Raw genomic sequence first — 22,807 nt, 5'->3', positions numbered from 1 at the left:
GCCATAGTCAGAGACGAATGCAGACGAGCTCTGTTCTCAAGATTTTCCCCAAGACATATACCCAAGACAACATACTCCATAAAAATGGAAACAGTCCACCCTCCCTAAAGCTTACACCTCCCCCACCCCTTCCTCAGAGGAAACCATCAGAAAAGTGCCTTGAGTTAGAAAATCATTCCTGATAGTGCTTGCCTTGCTCCTTGTTTGAGAGTATGGACATGGGCATTCATATGCTTTCCTGAACGGGATGATTTCTGTCAAGCAGGTGCCCCATCCTGCAGCTTTCTTCAGCAGTGCCTTTGTTTTGTGTCTTTTCAGCTTGGACTAATAGTTCACTCAAACAGGCAGATTTTCCACATGAGATGAAAACAGGATCTCCCACATCAGGATTCCAAACTTGCTGCATAACCAGAATACAAAAGAAAGTACTGAAACATGGAATAAAACCTTAAGACCATTTTTGAGGCACATTGTGGAACAAGTGATTCTAATTCCCTCCCCCAGTAATGAGAATGATGACTTATGTAACAAAATTATGAATCATTGATATTTTCTTGTTGTACCACTGTATAATTATTCCTCAAAGAATCTCCCTGCATCTGATCTTGGATATTTGGACACCTTTTGACACATCTAAAGGCAAATATACACCAAGAGATGATATCAAGAGATAAGCCTGTCTAATAAAATACTGCTTTTTACAATAGTCACGACAGGGGAATTATAGGCTGTTATTTTGTGTTTGTTGACCAGAATGTCTTTTAACTACTTATTATTTAAAAAAACAATGATCCTCAATTTTAGAGATTCACAGAGGAAATAAGATGACTTGTTTTTCTGAAAAGAAAATTGCCCTGCAGATGTAGATGGTCATGCAACCAGTCTGGGGTGACAGCTGGTATTTAAATGGAAAATTAATTCTTCTCAGTCTGTCAAAGCAGGGACCTCATATTCCAAAGGAAGTGCGAGATTGCTTAAGACCCTGCATACCATGAAGTCCCTGACAGGAAGAAGAAATGAGTGTGGTGAAACTAGAAATCATCTTTCCCTATGAAAGCTGCAGCTCCCTTGCAAGCCCTGCTCCCACATGCTCTGGGGTGGGGGGGTGCATGCTCTGCAGGTTAGCAGAGGAGTATCATTCATGTACAATGGTGACAGTCCAACAAATCCTAGGCAGAGGCTAACTGAAAATGAGGGCTCACACTTGGCTCCTGCTCACACTCACCCCAGAGTGTACTTTCATAGCCTGCTTTTAAGCCCTGAGACATATCTGCAAAGAATGAGGCTGGTCAGAATCATGATTGCTCCCCACTGGAATGCCAGTAAGTTACTTCACTCCAGAGCACTGCTAATCCCCTGCTGCATCCCCCAGATTGCTGTCAGGGGAGCTGCTGAGTCACTGGTGCTCCTGCTGGGTGCATGGGGAAACCAAAACCATTGTGTGCACTCTCCTGTGCATCCCATGTTCAGTTCCACTACCTTTCCCTGCCTGCTCCTGGCCAACAAGGACTACCTTATCCACAGCCAGTGCACAGCATAGCAGGACATCCCAGATCTAAATTCCTGACAGCATTTGGAGAGGTCATTCATGTACCAAAGAAAGATGGTCAATATGGAATTTCTTTTAATTCTTGGACCATATGTATTTGTGATACTATGTTTAGGTTGCCTACTTGAGGAATGTTTTGACAGCCAAGTAAGTTTGTTTTGTTTCAGAAAGAATTCAAAGCAGAATTATTTTAAAAGATAATAAAGATAAGTGTTGGGCCAGCCTTCAGCCAAAATACATCAGTTTGTTCTGTGTATTTCCAGGCAGAGTTCCATGCATTTTAAGAGCTTCTCAAATAGGTATATGATCATCTTCAAATCATAAGCCTTTAAATTTCTGTAGACCAGATAAACCCCCGCTACTGTAGTACCTGATCTTGCCCCCATCCTTCCACAGCCTCACAATATCAAAAAGCACTACCAACCAAATTAGAGATGCAAATAAGGTCCAGAGGAAATCAGAGCAGCCCCTTATGGCTGGACTGCAGCCAGCTTGAGACAAGTTCCAAAAAAAGCAGCTAGGAGAGCTGGGAAGCAAGCATTAGGCACATATATACTGATACATGTGTGCTAACACTATATTGCACCACCCCTCCCCCTTAGAGAAATAATCCATTTACTTTGTCTTCAGGCTCTGTGCTTTGCCATATGGGGATCTTCACCAGGAAAGGAGCCTATGAGCATACATACACACGTACAGGAGCCATGCAGGTGAACACAGACAATTTTTAAAGTACACTAGGCAGCACATGGCTTTAACTTGTCAAAAGTCCACCATAGACTATGCTTCATGCTCCTGCCAAAACGATGATCTGGATGCAGATCAGGGGCTCTGACTGCAGATGTTAGGAGTGCACCATTCCTAACAGATGCATAATCTGATTAAATATGAAAGGCAATGATATTGTCAAAACCCATTAATCACTCTTTCAAGATACATTAACCTAGGCCTAACTGACAGCTGTGATGATTTTAGTGTCTCTACAGGTACTGTTGCTCATCAAAGTTACCCATTGGGTCTCAAAGAAGAAAAGGTATTGAGTATGCAGAATATTCTTCAGTACACAGTACTGATATTGCTTTCATGAAAAGTGTTGGTATTACTTACATTCCAGCATCTTTCTCTAGATTATTATCTGATTTCTATGTACTCCTCCTAATCTGCACCTTGTGCAAAAATAGTGATAATTTTTCAAAAATATATGGAAATTAGAAACAAGCAGCAAGCATGGCAGGTCCATAAGAGGGGAGCACAGCAGAAAGAAGAATTCATAGGGCTGCTGTGTCAATTGAGATAGCCTCTCCTTTAGCAGAGACACCCAATGTCTAGCTTTTTGGCCTGAGAATTAAGTATGCATGCACTCCCTTATTATATCTCAGTGGATCCAAAAGAGACAGGCCATGAATCCATGTCAATCCATGCAAACTTTCTTTATTCTGGCCTTCCATGCCTGTGATGCACCTACCACTATAAACCATCCATTGCCAAAGTTATCTGCACATTTATGCAGATAACCTAGAATTTATATCTACATCTGTTTTTAGCCTTTTTAGTCTTCTTTTGTTTGTTTCCAGCCTTGTTACAGGACTTTATAGACCTTTGAAGTAGTTACACTGAATTCAGCATAGGAGAAAAAGCACGTCCCTGGCCCAGCAGACATTAGGAATGTCAACAGGAAATAGCATTTGGAAATAGTGGAGGGATCAGGTCCAAGACTGGCACAGTAGGAGCATGACCATTTACTTTAAGAGTTTGGCCATGACAAGCTGCCCAAGAGCAGTGACTCATTTACAGACATAACCAACTGTGTGTTGAGGAAAGGGCAATAAAGGCCAGTGTTTGTTCACAAAGCAAAACATTTTGGCAAATTTAATAGTAATAAAATCTAGTAGCTACCATTACATTGGCATCCCAGACTTCCCCAAGAAGATGATGACAAATAAAAAAAGCACAGAATGACAATACTAAGTGTGTTGTCTCACAGAAAGGACTAATGTTCCATGACAGACAGTGGCTAGATATGGATATCTGCAGATGTAAGGGGCTGAAACTGGAGAGCAAAGTTGTTACTTCCTGGCCCACTGGAAATTTGTTTCCCAATCCTGTGCCAGAGGAAACATTTCTGTTTAATCTCCTGCAATGTCTTTTTATTGCATTAATTTGTCCAGTGACACTTTGAGTCCATAGAAGCTTTCTGCATGTCCAGTATCCTGTGGCAAATACATCAACAGCTTAACTACCCATTGCATGACAAATTATTATCTCTTTTAACTCTCCCTTAACTTTTAGCTACTAGCCACCTACTAGGTTACCACAATGCCTTGAAGCTCTAATGCTGGAAGATGCAACATCCCCACCTTCATTTTCATTCACTATATAATTCATTACTATGTACCTGTCACATCTCCAGTCATTTTAAAAATGTTTAGCCATTGCTCAGTTACAAAAACTACTCCATCACTTTTGTTTCTCTTATTTCCACCGTACTTCTCTACTTCCTCCCGCCTCAGCTATCTTTTCCGTTGTGGCCTCCATTCTGCAATTTACAGGATCAAATAGAGGATAAATTAGAAGCCTCAGAGTTTCAGAGGGGACCAAGATTGGCAAAGCAGTCCATCCTGTATTGTTGATCAAAGGAACACAGTTTATATTGAAACTCTTCAAAGCAGGGATTTTTACTATGTATTTACACAGTACTTGTCTCAGTGGGACCTTGTCTTATCTAGGACTCAGGGGTGTTGTTCAAACAAATAATTAATAAAAAGCTCAAATATGTCAAATGGTGCAAGATAGGCATTTAAGGAGAATAAACACTTGTAGTTGGGGGTTTTTAGGTATGCGAAAACAAATATTAAGGTGGTGATAAGTGAAGGAAAGGACACAAGCATATTTCAGAAAGTGGCATGGAAATTACTTTTGTCATTGAGATGTTTCAGGTGAGCCGGACATAAATACATACACATACAACTGGCATACATACAGACAGCAGTATTTTTTATCATGTAGATTGGACAAAAATCCTTATAAAAAACCCATCTTTCTGTACTGCCTCTTAATGCAAGACCATAAAGGCTTGAGAGAGGCAGCACTATATACAGTGACAGAAACAGGCTGAAGAGGCTCTTCTTATCTTGACACTGATGCATTGACAAGTTAATGGGGACCAAGAGCATCCACATTAGCCTTATGGATTTATGAGAGGATCACTAATGTGAAAACTAACAAACCCTGCCATACAAAAGCTTAGCAGTATTCTCTTTATACTTAACACATTGTAATCTAAGATTCTGTTTGCCTACATGATCAAAAAAACCATCTTGGACTGTGGTTCAAAACCACTATAGAAACTGTCACCTGACACACCGCAGCCTGAAGAATTCCTAACACCACCTCCTCAGTAAACACCTCTAATGGTGTTCCACAAATGCAGAACAGAAATCCATGTGACAGAGCAGCTAGAAGCATAATAAAGTCACTGAATAGGAAAAAAACTAAAATAGAAACACAGCATCCTAGAAAAATTGGTAATTTATATTTTTTTCAGAAAGGATCCATTAGGAAATACTGACAGAGATCTTCCTTCTAGTCTACAATCTCAGCCATGGCCTTGCTTCATTGGAACTGTTAATATACAGTTTTTTTTCCAAGCTGGAATGCACAAGGTGGAACTCTCCTGAACAAGCACTTGCAGAAACTCACAGTAATGTCTGTTACTTCTAAGCAGAGGTTGATATCCTGAAAGTCACTGTGTATGAAGTTTTAATAAGAAATGCTGGCCCACAGGTGGAACTGAGAATGAGTTGCCTATGCATAGACTGTTGCTTAAATACTACATTTTAGTACCCATAAGTCTTCTTCTCCAGACCTTCCACTATCCTCACAGCCCTCCTTTGGATGCTCTCTAACAGCTCAAGGTCTTTTTTATGTTGTGGCACCCAGAACTGCCCCCAGCACTCGATTTGAGGATGCCTCCATGCAGAGCAGAGTGGGGAAATCCCCTCCCTTGCCCAGCTGTGCCTGATGTCCCCCAGGACAGGGTTGCCCCTCCTGGCTGCCAGGGCTCAGTGACTCACATTCAGCTTGCCATGGACCAGGACCCCTAGGTCCCTGTCTTTGGGACTGCATCCAAGTTATTAACAAAGGTGTTGAAGAGAATTGGGATGAGGATGGAGCCCTGCAGAGCCCAACCAGTGACCGGTCACCAGCCTGGTGTTACCCCTTTCACTCTAACCCTTTGTGGCCAACCATTTTAAGCCATCTGTTACAATTAGTAAAGTTAGTATGGGAATTTGGGGCTTTCGGATCTCCATCTCAAACCAAAAGTCACTGTAATGGGAAAAGACTAGCAGTCTTTAAGACTCTGGATCATGCACTAACAATGCTATTTATTTGCATTTTTATTCAAAGCGGTCTTCAGTGACGGTTCAATATCAAGGAGCACTCAAATAGATGTATTCCCCCTCTCTATCTTCAGGTTTCTTAAGAGCACAAAACCCTTCCACTGCAGAAAGTGGAGACACAAACATAGGATATTAGAATACTGACTTTGTCCTTCATCAGGCCACTGTAGTCTTATAAAGGACTAGGAGAAAAATCTCGCCTTGCTGCCACCTCTGTGCAGAGATCACCAGAAATAATATTTTATTGCAAGTAAGGCATAACCCTGCCATGGCTCAGTATAACAGCACTGTGAAAAGTACAGCTTGCGAATGAGCCAAAGCACACTCAGAGACTGCCAGTCTTTTCTTAAGCATCCTTAACAGCCCAGATGTCTGAAGGAGAAGGTCATGGTAAAGAAAATATTGGAAAGCCAGCGATAACACCATTTCCCACTGTTCCCTGTCATGGAAGAGTCATTCCATTATGCTAGCAGCTCCTGAGTCATTCTCCAAGAGTGGAACCTGTGGAAGGTTTTTCTTCTTCTCCCATGTATTCACAAACACAGTTACAAGAACTGACACATAACCATAATTCTTTCACATGGAGAAATATCCAGGCTCCCAATGTCCTTTGCAAAAAAACCCCCCCACAGTTTCTAAGAAGTTCAGCCTATGAACTGTAGCACTGGTATTCTGGCAAGGACCATCTCCTCATGGTACAGTAGTCAGTACCCAGTTGAGGTATGACTCAAACACTCACTGGTTTTGGGTGACTCACCCAGTCAGGAGGTGACTCATTCCATGAGGGCAGTGATTTAACTCTTCCTTGGACCTCAAAAGTTAAAGCAACCATTTAGCAGCCACATCCATCCTGAACACAAGTAACAAGCTGAAAAAAATTCTTCAGCAGCATGGGTACTTTGATTTTCATCCACCCTCCTGGAACTCAGTAGTCACTACTCAAACACCAAGGACCAAGGAATCCAAGGCAGACACCAGTTAGCTTGTTTTCTTTTAGAGACAGCAAGTTCCCAAATAAAAAAAACAGAAGCTTCATGGAAGTGAAAAGTTTTATACACTTGTGAACATTTATGATGCTGTAGCACAGAGAAAAGGGCTGGCAGAAGAGCAGGAAGCAATGTTACACTTAACAGATCAGTACCAGTTTGCACCTCAGCAAAAAACCTCTTCCACAGCAGGAGGCTGCTAAAAACTTCAGCAAGTTCAAGACAGAGCAATGAAAACAAGATGGTATTTTCTTTCCACCAAGAGAAATACTGACAGCATCAAAGTATTATGAAAACCTCTGCATCTTAGAGGGGAAAGCAAGAAAATCCAGCAACAGTTTGAAACTAACCTGTTCATATAGCGAATCCCACTGGAAGCATTTTTCTGGCCATTTTAAACTATGCACCTGCTCTGGGATCAACTTCCAACAAGCTGAAGAGGAGGGAAGGTGCTGCTATTGTCACCTGGGTGCAGAACAGCTATTTCTCCATTGTGCCTTAGTGAACCAGATTTTGGGATCTCACTGTGACTGCCCATCAAATCTGAGGATTTAGGCTAACTTTTATGAAAGCAATTGATTGGCTGGATTTGGACATACCTAAAACACTTCAGGGAATCTGTGTGATTGATGCACAGCATGAGAAAATTATTTTATTCTTATTCACCCCATATCAAGATGAATGCATGTAACGTTTGTAACAGGACCTATCTTTCAAATATCAAATTTAACACATAACTGTCACAGAAAAACAAATAGCCCACACAGCATAATCTACTGCGATAACTAAAATCTGCTTAAGAGCATGGCAGTACTTGGAACAAAATCCGTGCCAATTGTTGGCATTGGCAGAGCACAGTTCCTGGAATAACATTGCATAAGCAGGAGAATTACTCATAGAAGATAACATGGTCTGAATTTTTATTATTGTGGAATTTGCTGAAACACACAGCTTGGAAAGGAGAAGCCAGGCTGCTGATGTGTGTGACAATAGTTGGGAACGTTGTCTGTATTTCAGAGACAGCATGCTGTCCCTTTCAATAGCATCAGCTCCATATCTCCATATAATCACTCTAGTTTAAAATTAGAACAGGAGCCTGTGGCCAGAGAGTTTTAAGACTTCTGCAGCACTTAAACAGTCAACATTTGGAAGAAAAAAATGGATCAGGTGATCCATAGTGCATGCACTTTGCTAGCTGTCAGGAGGTTAATGGTGTGCCTCAAGCACAAGGCTAAATTAGGATGTGAACACCTTAATCTACAGTTGCAAATGCTGACAGCAATGGCACTTCATCAACTATTTTTGCAGTCTTATTTGCTGCATATCTCCCTGATTTCTCAAGCCTGTGCCACCAACCCTCCCTCATCTCCACATAAATTAGTTAAATGACCTCTTGTAGCCTGCTTGAAATGAAAATTGTCATCTGAAGGAGAAAATAGCTGTTCTAAATGTTTGCAGAGAATGGAGAGGGTGTTGAGGATTGCAAGCTTTTCTGCAATACAAAACCTTCAAAAAGTCATGTGCCAGAAATCAGTCTTATCTGACATTCTGAGCCAAGTAATGAATAATTTAAAAAAAAAAAAAGAAAAAAAAAAAAGAAAAAAAAAAAAGAAAAAAAAAAGAAAGCAGATCCCTTCTTTATTTCCGTCTTTATTTTTGAATTTAACATTTTCAGGTATATAATGCAATAAAAACCAATGGATATTGCTTAAGACAAAAATATTTTTGTAGCAGAGCTGAAATTTACATGTTTATTACATGTGTTTTATAACAGACTGTGCTACACTGCTAAAACTGATGGATAAGAGGTGTCTGAGGAGCCACCACAAATGCAGTGATACTATGCTCTAAAAGCTTTATTTCAGGAGTGCATTAAACAAAGCTGAATGATAGAGACAACTTCAACTTTATGCTGGCAGTGTTTGAGGGGAAGAGAGATACTGAAATCACAAAATAGAAATTACTATATTGGTGAAAAGTATAATATTAGCAATTCTCCAATTTGTTACATTTAGCCATGAAAAGATTAATTTAAGGGCAGGAACAGAAACAAGTCACAGTGAATTGATCTGGAAATGAATTTTCTCCTCCAGGATAGCTGCCTCTGAAGGCATGACATGAAGGAGCTCTACCTTAACAGGAAAGTTCCTGATAATCTTATCACAGGTCCTATGGTCCATCAGGTAGGAGAGGGGGATATCACCTCACTTCACCTGCTCTTCGACAGTGACAGCAGAGAAATTAAGAGAATGCTCTCAGTCAGGGTGCAAGAAATATAACACTGATTGTGAGGAGGATTATGATAACACTTATGGCTAATTCAGTATCTAAATATTGCCAATGCAGTATATAATATTCTAAAGGGCTATAGTATAAGTAGGTTTGGCTAGAAATGTACAGATTTGCAGTCTTTGGCCCTGCAGAAGTAACAGTAACAAAGCATCTATGGAGCTACTTTAGAATTTTATCTCTGTGTGTGATCAATCTTAGAGTTTACTTTTACTCACCCATCCAAAAGTGAATGTTCCTCATCTTCGTGTTACCCATCTTTGGTCTGGATGTGCCCTGCAAGCATCACTGTCAGGGTGGGGAAGTTGCCTGCAACCTTGTAAGGCCAGTTTGCACAGTTAGCCCAGTCTCCATCATTCTATGCCAACTGTGTTAAATTTTATACCCTTTGGAAGACTGATATGTACCAAAGTCAATTGCAATCCCCACAGTCTCCCCATTTCAGCAATGCATTTATTATCTGAGCATCCAGACAGCTCCTCCTGCAATTCCCACCTGGTGTTCCTAGGACAATTGCCACCTGGTATTTTTATCCTGGGACAATTCACACTGCCCATCAGGGACAGGAAAGGGAGAGGGGGTGTGAATATGTGGAGCAGGGTACAAGACCTGACCATCTTTCATTGCCTGCAGTCAGAACAGCTCAAGATGCCAGTGGCCTTCTCCATTTCCAGGGTACGTATTTCCCCCCCACACCCAGTTCCTCAATAACTCTACCAAAAATTTAGAACCCTAGGAAATTGCAAACCCCATTTCCTCCAGCAAGTTGCAGTATCTCCTTCTTGCTTATGTCTGCTTCCTCAGGAGGAAAGAAGGCTATAGAGCAGGCAGCATGGGCAATGGAGAAATATAAAGGAGCACAATTGCCCTGAAAATTCTCATATTCATCTTGCCATTCACCGGGACCCCCAGGTCCCTTTCCACAGTACTGCTCTCCATCATCTCAATCCCCAGTCTGTGCACAAATCCAGAGTTCCCCTGTCCCAGTGCAGAATCCAGCACTTGCCCTTGTTAAATTTAATTTATACTTATGTATTGTGGAGTGTCCCTGGAATGCACTTATGCAATTCTATGCCAACTGTGTTAAATTTCATCCCTGGCTGAATCATAAGACCAGAGACAATGGAGAAAGAAAAATACTCATGTACTCAGGGTCACCTTTGTTCAGAAAGGCCATTAATACAAGGTTGCTAAGCAAGTACTTACAGTTATGCCTGAAGATTCCCTTCAAATAATGATTTTCTTGATTGAAATCAAATCAAACAAGAAGAAACAGTATTCTTGTCGTCAGATTCTAAGTATAGCAAGACCCAGCAAAGATTCAAGTGTCCTACAAGGGAAAACTTTCCAGTTTAGAGTACTTCCTCCAAATACAATTCATTGCTAAGATGTTCTTCATTTTTGCACACTTGCCACAGGGTTATTGCTAGCACCTTTTGCACTGAGATCCCTGGACTCATAGCAACCCCGTCCAGGTAGCCCTGGCTTCAGTATTCACTTGTTTTCAGTAAGGCTTCATCAGTCAGACAGGTAGTGCTCCCAAATCCCATGGAAGCTTTGAAAGGGACTGTTCTGCACAGCCATCAAATCTATTCTCTAGTTTTTGCACGTACCTCAGAGGGACCCATGGTTTGAAAGAATACAGACAGTGATTCCAATGGTTTTCATCACTGTGCCAGAGCCTGGTGAGATGCCCCCAGAGTCACTAACATCTCACTAGTTTCACAGAGATGCAGCAAAAGAGAGGTTTCAGAGAAGTAAAAGATTTATGTCAGCCTAATCAACAGAGAGTGCTTCATCAGATATTTCCCAGTGTAATGGTGAGGGGCTTATTTACATTAGTTATTAAGAGCAGTAACCACTGGCAAACATCCCACAGCAGGTTGGCTGAGTATTTTGCTGCCAGGAAAATTTTCATCTCTTTGGCGATTCCAGACCAGCAAGCAGAAGATGTAAGAAGATAACTTTCATTATTACAATAGAATGTTTTTTCATAGCAGTTGTTACCCCATTTGGAAAATACTGCTTGATATCCTGTAATCCCTCTGTATCTGTCATTTCAGTTTATTAGTTTCTCAAGTATATTCAAAGCTGTAAATGGAGAAACTGAGCTGTCCGTGTTTCAAATTGAAGATGGGAGACAACTGACAAAATACCATGTAGCTGTTCCAGTTTAATAATCCCACATGGACAGACGATGCATCTACTATTCCTTTAGAAGCTTATTTCCCAAACTCAGTTATCATGCAGATGGTAAAATCTATTCTTTGAGGGTCAGGATTAAAGCCAACGGAAAGTACTATGTAATTCTTTGAGGAAAAATAGCTATTACTGCTACCCGGAAGGTAATATCTATTTCCAATACAAAACACCCTACATTTTATGACAGCTAACATTTTCCCAAACCTTCCTAAGCAGCTAAACTTTAAAAAATAATCTAATTTCAGACACTGCACAGAAGCAGCAAACAAGTAAAGGTCAATATAACCACAAATGCTTTCCATGCTATATAATCCAAATAAACAGATGCTCTTATACAAAGGGCATTACCTCTCCTTCAAATCCCAAGTGCCTCAGTACCCAAAGCAGGACGTGGACACCCAGTCTGCCAAAACACAAAAGTGAATGAAGAACTTCTGCACATGCCAAAGCTTTTCCAGCACAAGAGATCAAACACCTTCCTTGCCTAGCCAAGGACAAGGACTCAGCACAGGGGGAGTCATGCCTGTATCCTGTGAAGGGTCCTGGCATCCTTATTCTGGCCAGAGAAGTGGACATACTCCCTGGGGCTCACTGACATGATGCATCACTCAAGCAATGAAACTGGTCTAACAGCTGCACTAGATAAAAATGCAGACCCCTCTATGGCATCTCTCCAGCATGCCAGAGCATATGTAAAAATTGGCTAATGGTCTAAAACCAGAAAAATATTATCCTAGTGTGTCTTAGAATAAGTTCATAATATTTATTACTTTAGAAATTATTAATTCATATAGACGGTGCACTTTTATTTTACTGGGGAAAAAAAGGCATTTATTTTAACCCTACCATTAAAATAACTTGTTAAATGCAGCAGCAGTGCATTGTTGAGGACAAATGAATTTAAACATGAGGCTGACTCTATAAAACATCAGAATCACCCTTCCAAAGCAAAAAATGCTTTAAGGACATTTAAGTCTTTAAAAACAAAATTAGTCAGTGACTTAAAACATCTTCTCCTCGTCACAAAAAAATGCAGTTCTCTGGCTCAGCTGTATTTCCACTATTTATATACCTGCAAAACAGACAGAGGCCAAAGATCCACTTTTTATTATTCCCCTCATCTACAGAACTGGCTAACACTCAGTTTTACCTGAAGAAATTTGCAGACTTAAGAAGGTACGACCTGCTCGCCTGCTCATGGAAGCAAACTGTGATTATCAAAGGGATATCCATGGGGCATTCACCATTAAAAACTGAATTAACAAGGCATTCTGCATTTCCTGTGTAGAATTTTCTTTGAGGGAGGATTTAAGGGGTGCTCTGAACGCAGTAGCTCAATAAATACATTGCAGTGTCACAGCAAACCTTCCAAAGCACATCCTGACCCACACGTTGGCATGCTACCACACCAAGGCTGGCATGTAGCACTCACTAGCAAGGAACAGTACAATGCAAGACAAGGTCCTAAAGTTCCTCAAAATCTGGACCTTGGCCAATCCATCCAGATAAAACAAACACGGCTTTGAGCAACAGATAAGGGGGATCCTCCACAGAGAAAACCATCAGGCATATTTGCCTCCTGCCCTATCCCAAGAAGTTCAGTGTGGACCACAGTTCAGTACTTTGTCAGGTCTCAGCAAGGAGAGGTGGAAGCATTAATGAGGGGTTTCCCTGACATCACAGCTGGAACACTCATTTCTACTATCAGAGAAAGTTTAGAGTCTGCTGGGGAGGAGGTGGCGGGGATTGTTGGGGTTTTTTGTACAATACAGATTTTACCCCAAAGCTAATGCACTTCACATTGACCTTTTTGACTAGAAGGTATCATGTTTTAAATCAAAATTCCCTGTAGAGAGATACACACTATCAATATCTTTGAGCAACTCACCATAGCAGACAGCAGGGAATTCTCCTCAGAAAAGAAATCAATGGCATAACCAAGCCTATAGTTGTTGGGACTATTTTATATATATTGCTCTATAGCTTTTAAATGAATCCTGACATTGATCCTCAGAAAAAAATAATGAAAAAATAAATGAAAAGGAGAAAAAGATGACAAAATACTGCAGTCAAAGGCTGGTAATGCAATACATATTGTGCTGCTGGAATATTAAATGTAGAATCCTGAAAGTATCATAAAATAACTTTGTTGGAAGCCTGGCAGGTGTTTGTGGGGTCTGTCTGCATACTTTAATTATTTATTGTAGAAACAGTCTTAAAAAATAGAGTAGGGCTACCACTATCAGAAGCAAAGGACTACAGAAAGCTAGCCAGTAGGAAGATATTTGTCATGTGAAATCCTTCAAGAACCTCCCCACTACTAAAAGAAAGGGACCAGATTTCCTAAATCCTTCAAGTACATGGACAATCTTACCTATTCAGTGCAAAAAAAACTAGCCAAGCACAGAAGCTTTGCCAACATGCTGGTCCCAGAAGCTACAAAAAGAAAATCCAATTTTACTGGCTAAGAAACTACCCCTACCACTCCAAGCTTTAATGGAGTAGTGATTAATTGCACCAAAGTGGATCTGGCCCAGTCCTTTCAATGCAACACTATTGATTTACTCCTGCAGCACAAGTAGCCCACCAGATTTTGACATTGAAATATGATCTCCTTTAATGATGCCCTCTCTTAGTAATATTTTCCAGCTTTCTCTGTTATTCATTCTGGGATTTAGATTTAATTTGGATGTTGTTATGTTGCATATACTTTTATTGTGCTCGGTTTACAAAATGATTCTTACAATTAATTATAGTAATAAGATCATGGCTAAAAGTCTTGCAGAATGCTGATTATATAATTAATGATTGGGGGGTTTTCTGTAGCATTTTATTGAATATATACTCCAGGTTGGTCTCTCCCCTTTCCTTTTTTGGTCTTTCTTGCCTGAGTTCTAATAGGCAATTGAATAAATGATTAGTGGGAAAGTAGATTACATGAATCATATTTAACCCCTCGGCACTTAGACAGGAATCCAGAGTAATATAATGCGAGGAATATAAGAAATCAATTTCTTTGGTATTTTCATTGTAGTAATTACAGGCTGAAAATAGTTTTAAATCAGACATTAGTTCAAAATTGTCAAATAGGCTGGACTTGACATAAGAAGTCTCACTGTAGAAGCAAGTGGTGTTAAAATAGTTGCCTGCCAGCAAGAACACAGCTGATCATCCTGAAAAGGGGCTGGCCAGAACACAGCAGAGCTTGACCACTGAAACTAGTGTGGCCAAGTTCACAGTCAAATGGCTGACCATGGAAAGAACATTTTTTTTTTTCTGGGCCTGGAATGAAAAGAAAAGATCAGGTCACCCTTCCCCTACTCTCAGTAACCTCCCACGAAACCTTCAACCCTGCCAAAGGCCCATTGCTCTTCAGGGCCAAGACATACCACAGGCAATAACACTACTGCCATGAACTGGACAATGAACTGGTGCAGTCAAATTCCAGACCAATCAAAATCACACATCCAAACACCATTGACTCAATCTGGTTCGCTTCCAAAAGACTAGATTGACCAAAGGCACAAAAGTGAGGATTTAGTCTGTGCATATATTATGATACAGTCTAATTAAGATAACTCCCATCGACTTCAACCTCAACACAAGAGTCAGACACACAGATCTCCAGCAAGAATATAAAAAATGAGGAACCTGTATCCAGGCCAGCAAAGTAAAAGCACTCCCAGCTGTCTTCTCCGGATCAAGCCCCGGAGAGAGTCCACTTCATATTTTGGTATACTTCGGGCCTCATAGCAAAAACCAGCCTGCATTTAGATAATTGGGCAAATTTCATTTGTAAAAATTAGCCAAAGGAAAGGGGCTGGGCAGCCTTCACTACTATCTTCTTGAAAAAGTAGAGCACTCTTTCCCAGTTATTTAGCTTGTTTCTTTTTTCAAGTCTCAAATTTTTAATTAAAAAGGGTTTTTTTTCAGAGTTTCGTTGAAGTGTTTAGGTTTTCTTGAATAGCTGAAAAGAATGAGCAGTTTACTTTCAGCTTCTAATGTTGCCAATCAGATGAAATACAGAATAAGTCATCATGAGAGACTGATAAGTTACATATATTCATGGGGACAATGGTCTAAAATAAAAGTTATCTTGTCAGAGAAGGAATTGTGGTAGTTCCCGAATATTCTGTAGAAAAAAACATCAAGCCATGATTAATCTCCATCTGTCCCACAATGACTTTCACGTAATTTTTTAATGCCGATAAGCTCACATAGCATTCCCACAAAACACATGATCAGACACAACATTTGAGTTTGGCCCTGCAATTGCAAAGAGTTTCAACAAACCCAAGTGCTGCGTCCTGCCCTTTGGCCACAACAACCTCAGGCATTGCATACAGGCTTGGGCAGAGTGGCTGAAAAGCTGTCTGGCAGAAAAGGACCTGGGGGTGCTGGTCAACAGCAGCTGAAAACATGGGCCAGGGTTTGCCCAGGTGGCCAAGAAAGCCAATGGCATCCCGACCTGTGCCAGCAACGGTGTGACCAACAGGACAAGGGCAGTGATTGCCCCCTGTTCTTCAGCACTGGTGAGGCCACACCTCGGGTCCTGTGTTCAGTTCTGGGCCTCTCACAACAATAAGGATATTGAGGTGTGGAACTTTTCCAGAGAAGGGCAACAGAGCCTGGGAAGGGTCTGGATCATAACTCTGATCAGGAGCAGCTGAGAGACCTGGGGTTATTTAACCTGAAGAAAAGAAGGCTCAGGGGGACTTTCTCATTTTCTACAACTGAAAGCACCTTGTAGAAAGGTGTGGTCAGCCTCTTCTCACCAGTTAAAAAAAAAAAGGTAGGACAAAAGGAAACTGACAAGTTGCACCAGTGAAGATTTAGACTGGATATTAGGGGAAATTTCTTCAAGGAAAGGGTGGTCAGGGCATTGGAACAGTCTGCCATGAGAAGCAGTGAAATCCCAATCTCTAGTCACAAAAGTATGGATGTGGCACTTAAAGACAAGATTTAGTGGTGAACTCAGCATTGCTAATGTTAATGATTGGACATTATTTTAGGGGTCTTTTCCAGACTTAACAGCTCTGTGATTATTCCACTACTGAATCAAACCACTCAGATCACAGCATATGCCATGCCAACCTATTTTGAACACATTCTCACACTGATTTAATGAACAAAGGTGAATTATCCTCCCTCCATATACTACCAAAGACACAGGCCTCCACAGATAAATTCCTACAAGACAGACCTATTCACTTATGGATGAAGAGATTAAGCTACCAAATGCCCAAGGCACGTAACTTTCTCACAGTCCTCCTGTATTTCTTCAGTTGTCAGCTCAGTAGCTTTCCAATGAAACACAGATGTCTTACAATTCATTTTCAGAAGAGAAATAAAATAGTAGAAGAAAAGTCAGCAAGATTTCTCTCCAGCCAGCATCAAAAAGAAACATTACCAAGTGGCTAGGAGAGCCATACATTTGAGGAAAGTTACATATTGCACACAATTTTTTTTTCTACACAGCATGATTACAGATAATTAGCACATATGATTCCTAAGAACACAATTATAAGTGCCTGGATAGAACTGGACTTTGCAAGAATCCAATTCAAATCAGGGGGTATGAGGGTCACAATCTGTTCTCATTATAGCATATGTTATAGATGCTTCCAATATGTTTAAGATGAGGAACAGGGTCACTACTAAACAACACAAGGCTTTTCATGAGCTACAGAAGCTGGATATCTTGGAGTAAAACCAAAGCCTAGCAACATCGCTGGTTTGGTGAGAATAGTAACCAACAAAGTTGACAAGATGTTTTTTGTTAACCCACATATAGCACCTAACACCTGATGAGTCATTGCCTTGAGATATTAAGGGATTAACATCTACTTTGAATGAGAAAAAGCATACAAAGGATTTGATTTATAACTGTCCTGCAGTTACACAACAGTTTGTGGCATGCTGCTGGCAGCTTGCCTGCACTCTAACCACATTTATCTCGTACTCCTGCAAAGTAGTTCTTTGCATACAAGATTTGAATGTCTTCTACAGTTCCCACTTAAGTGCTAGACCCTTGCACTCACCTTAACTCACCTTCTATGACCAAGGTCTGAATGAACTGCACAGCAAGCCAGAATTACATTTGAGAAGGGTTTTTTTTGAAGTTTCTTGATACTGCTTTTGTAGAACGCCTGCTTGCAAACTACTAGAGAAGCTACCATAGAAGAGGACTCAGTGTCTGGCCCTTCATTCATGGGCTTGGTGTCTCGCCCTTCATTCATACAATGACATTCAAAGAAGTTCACTGCTTCAGCATGGGTCCCTTCCATGAGATGCAATTCCTCAAGAACAGGCTGCTCTGGCATGACTCTTCTGCAGGGTCACCAGTCCTGACAGCAAACCTGCTCCAGTGTGGGATTCTCTCTCCACAAAGTCACAGGTCCTGCCAAGGAGGCTGCTCCAGCATGGCCTTCCAATGGGGTAACAATCTCCTTTGGGCATCCACTTGCTCCACTGTGGACCTCCAGGGGCACAGCTGCCTCACCAATGACTTTCCCATGGGCTGCAGGGGAATCCGGTGCCCAGAGCACCTCCTGCCCCTCCTTCTTCATTGACCTGTGTGTCTGCAGAGCTGTTCCTCTCACGTTCCCACTGCTCTCTGGCTGCATTTGCTGTTGCACAGCTATTTTCCCCCATTCTTAACTCTGTTATCCCTGAGGTCCTATCACTGGCACTGACGGGCTCAGTCCTGGTGAGCAGTGGGTCCATTCTGTAGCCAGCTGGCATTGGCTCTATCAAACATAGGGGAAGCTGACACCCCCTTATCACAGAAGCCACCCCTGTAGCCCTCTCTACTACACAACCCAAGCCACCTCCCACCTCTGAAATGGCCTGCTGGCTAAACCAAAAGCCAGTCACTTGCTCTAATTATAAACCCAGTTTCCTGCACTCTAGATGTCTCTGAACAGTCTACTACAGCACATATGATCCAGACTTCCTGCTGTGAGTAAAGCTCAAGATAACTTTTAGCTCACCAAATCTAGAATTCCAAATAGACAAAAAAAAAAGTCCATTTAATTAAACCGAGAAGAAGATACACTGGCTTTGGTTTAAGTCATGTATTCCACTACAAGCAGTTTTAGTCAGTCTCCATTTTGGAAAACACCATGGGTGTTTGGGTCAACTATTGACCAACTAGAGTAAAAGTGCCAGTCCAACGACTTGCCAAACTAATGTTTATGTCAGGCCAACCTCCGAAGCCAAGGCAAACCTCTCCACTTCATCGAGAAGTATATTGTACAGTTAACCACTAGCACTGCAATTTCCCTCAAGTTGGAGTATATATTTTGGGGAGAACCCATGAGCATTCTCACCATCTGAGATGAAAGTTGCTGAATATTTTGCCCTGAAGCCAGACTGCAAAGTTCTATAGAAGCAAGAGAAAAATCAGAAACTTGACAGGAGAAAATACTTGCAGCTAGTTCTTTTAAAAAGAGCCCAGCACATCACAGACACCATGATAGCAACTTCTGTTCTTCTTAGTCATAAAACAGGGAAGCCAATACTACCTAAATATTCATCCCACTTCCACAAAGCAGTTGAAAACACCTATCGTAGCTAGACATATACACCAACCTCAATCACACTACTGCTTTACGATCTGCTCCCTCTCTAGTTGCAGTCACACCACTTTGGTCCCTTAAAGGACAGTTAAATATAACATAAAAGCAGATGATGTAGACCCAAACAGTCATATTAAACTGAAAAGCAGGACTTCAGCTGAAGGATGCAATTTCCCATCCACAGATGACAAGTGGATGCACTGAGTTTGCTCGACAAACATCACCTGATGATTTTTTTTTTTAATTTACTAGACATCTGAGATGGAAATCCTACTCCTTTGCCCTTTTATACACTCAGGTCTAAATAGAAGATATTGACTTAGGTGGTTGTTTACATCAGAACTCAGACTTCACATTCATAGGCTATGAGGCATTTCCATGGTCTGTGCCACACCTGATGTAATGAGCTAACTCCCAAATCAGTATTTCTTTCTTTGATTAATAAGACATAAGGTGGACCTTAGCAGCACACTATAGGAATTATATGCTTATTTTTTAATTATTTTCCTGTCAACAGACCACATTTATACTAGTAGATACAACATTAGCATAAGGAAGAAAAAAAAACTTGAATCCCTAGGACCAATACAAAATGGTGAGACCATAAAAATCAACTAGCTATTACAGCTATATGCTAAAGGAATATTATTCAGTCAATTTTTTTTTTCACTAGAGCAGCTTCTATAAAAGAGATCTTTTTCAGATATTAATTACTAATTTAAGAAATACTATGGAAACACTACCAACAAGGAAAGTAAAATTGTCAAAGGAAAATCCAGGCACGAGTTCAGTTTCTTAAAGTTAAACCTGTGAAGGGGTTGAGTTTTTCAGTATGAACAAGCACTTCTAGTGAAGTGAAACTTTCCTCAGATGCTGCACATTACACAGACAAAGGCACTTTTTATATGTCCAATGCAGCCTCTATATGTTACCTTTTTAAATCCTTCGGGTAGGTCTATGCTTGTCTTTCACAAGTTTCAGAGAAGTTTCCCATTTGGGAGGCCTTAATTTCAATTCTAGACCCAACAGCTAAAGAGACAATAACTCTTCAGAAGTGCATGACAGTTGCTTTCTGTGCCCTTTGGTCTCATTTAACATGAATATGTATAGTTACGTAGAAAGAGCCCATCCTTACTATCCTACAACCCACATATATCCTTTTTACCACTGATGAGACAAATAGATTCATAAACCCCACATTTGGCTAAGAAAAAGTTTTCTCTGCTGGGGAATTATAAGCCCTGTCCTTCCCACATACATACCACTCACCCTCCTTATCTAGGAGCATATAACATATGCATATAAGCATATATCTAGGAGCAGTTTAAAGCACTTACCAATTATTGTTAGCACAGCACAAGTCCTTAGGGATCCTGGCAAGAAAGCACCTCATCACACACACCACATAAAGGGAGCAAGGAATCAATCACTGGAGACCTCGTCAAATGCCTCTGTACACATCTAGATGGAGAACTTGGTATAAACAGATCAAAACCAGAATGAAATTAAGTGAAAGGGTTAAGTGTTATTGAACAGACTTACAGAAATAGCACACTAGTAGCAAAAGGAAAGCCATTCAGTTCTGTGCAACAGTCTCTGTGAGAAACCATTTCCACAATTTTGTTTAGGAAAGAGCACACATGAAGTCTTGGTGGCAGCCCCTGCTTTACACATAATAAACCCCAGGAAAGTGAAAGTTGATGTATGGACCATCAAAGATTTAAACAGTCCTTTCAGTCTCATAGGTATGACCACATGCATCTTAAGACTCCCTAGTTCTGCCATAAAACACCAGCTCACAAACAGAGCGTGAATGAAATCCCTAGGTCACATCATAATATAAACAGCCTGAATCACATCTCTGAAACTTTACAGGAGAAAAAAAAATATACATCAGTTAAGTGAACCACATCAAGGATTATCAACAAACCACATTACTTCTGCACTCACCAAGAACCAAATTTCTTTCCTGTGGTTTCTTGCATATGCTGCAGTTTATGCACCTGAACCAGCACCAATACATCCATAAAATTCTCCTCAGCATGAAGTTCTGCATATGCTTAAGTAGAGAAACAAACCTTGATCAATATATTAGCAGCTCTGGATAGAAGCTCCCTGCATTGAGCAGGCACATAGCTTTCACCTGTATCTAGCAGGCAAAGCTTAACTATTAGGGTAACAGACTGCTCAAGGAAGACACAAAGTTTTAACTAATTTTCTGAAACAGCAATTGTTGCAGGGGGTCCCAGCAGTCACCCTCTCCCCCTCTACTGTCTCAGGGGGAAAAAAAAAAAAGCCTGTTACTTATTAGAAAAACACATATAAAGGATAAAGAGGGCCATAAGAAGAAAAAATTACTGTGCTACTTCTCAAGAATAAACTGAACAGAGAAAAAACATCTCTACTTATTAGGATATGAAAAAAAAGTTTCTTCAGCTCCCAAAGCTGAGAATCCTTATCCTTCACTTTATGTTTTAAACATGCTGTAGTATCAGAGCTCACCTACACATGTGAGAAGCCCCAAGCTTCTCATAACAGCTGCTTATACAGAAAGCCCAATTATTTTGTTGAAAAAAAAGAAACTAAAGGGCTCATTAAAACCATTGACACCAACTACAGACCTCTTGTAAAGATCTCCCTACTGTCTAAAACCATCAAAGAGATAAGATACCATCTACTATTTATTGCCTGGGCACATGTTGGAGGCCCTTGCTTATTCCTTGCAAGAGAGAAGTAGAGTAGAAGGTGATTTGTTGCTATTTCTTTTAATTTAATGTTGGTGTAGGTTGCATTTGTCAACTTTTTCAATGTATGGAAGGAAAGTGCTGGTTTAAATTCAAGTCTGAGTTCCGTTGACAACAGGATTTCAGCACTTTGATTTTATTCCTTTTGTTTCATTTATCTTGTGTTAGTCCATAAGGCAGAAGACTGAAGCTGTTCACTGTTTATTGTGGAAAAGGCATTGCAGGCGTATGGTTCATCTAGTACTGTAGGTTCATGGATTCATCCCAAAGGTATATTATATTATTAACTGATATCAGCTTTTGATTATACAGGAAAAGAAGCTACTTTTAATTATGGCTTATATATAATATGTTTAATTCTTCTAGTGGTTTTACTTACCTTTTTTTAACTTCTTGCTTATACCTCCAACAGGCTTACAGAAGTCATTAATAGCTTATTAAACATTCAAAGTGAAATTTTTTTCAGAGAACTGAGTGTTTGCTTAAAATGAAAGTAAAAGCTGTCAAAACTTGTTCTCAAAATTAATCTCTGAAATATCTCAGTTGGTTTAATGTTTCCTTTTATAATTCTAGTTTTCTAATTAAGAGTATTACAGAATGTATTAATTGAAATTTTAATGAAGGTTGATATTTTCCCATGAAGGGAAATCAATGGATAGGGGAAAAAATGTTCTAAAACTTGGCTTTATCTGCTAGACTGTTATTTTTAAAAACATAATTTTAATAATTTTCTTGAGAGTCTTAATTTTGTTTTAGTGTAGATTCTAGTCTTAATGTATTTTAAATTACTCAGAAGAATTAATGATAATTAACTGGTGAAAAATTTTAGTACCATTTTAACATTCTGAAAGGATCAGTCTGAGTATCTCCAGACCCATGTAAGATGCAGACAAAAATTTTGTACAAAAATCAGGACTTTTTTTATTACATTTGTGATTGCAAAGAGCACTAGAGGAGGTTTAAGTTTCAACTAACAGTTTCCTGGTCTATAACACATTTGCAGTTCATGTGTCACTAAATTTCAGGTTTGACCAGAGTCATAGTGATGTCAAGATGA

The 22,807-nt window shown here is 40.3% G+C and overlaps 1 long non-coding RNA gene across 1 annotated transcript; it reads right to left on the bottom strand.

The window, feature by feature from the left end:
- Positions 1–204: 204 nt before the first annotated feature.
- Positions 205–21,042, bottom strand: LOC136290655 (uncharacterized). The gene is made up of 3 exons (XR_010721283.1): positions 20,957–21,042; positions 20,344–20,479; positions 205–400 (listed from the first exon to the last, which is right to left on the bottom strand). It is a non-coding gene; the product is annotated as an uncharacterized lncRNA (long non-coding RNA).
- Between the last annotated feature and the right edge of the window lie 1,765 nt (positions 21,043–22,807).

This window comes from Chamaea fasciata, unplaced genomic scaffold (genome assembly GCF_029207755.1).
Source record: "Chamaea fasciata isolate MVZ Bird 193981 ecotype frontalis unplaced genomic scaffold, bChaFas1.0.hap1 SCAF_6, whole genome shotgun sequence".
Taxonomy (NCBI): Eukaryota; Metazoa; Chordata; class Aves; order Passeriformes; family Sylviidae; genus Chamaea; species Chamaea fasciata.
Note: the sequence above shows the minus strand (reverse complement) of the source record. Positions and strands in the feature narration are given on the sequence as shown.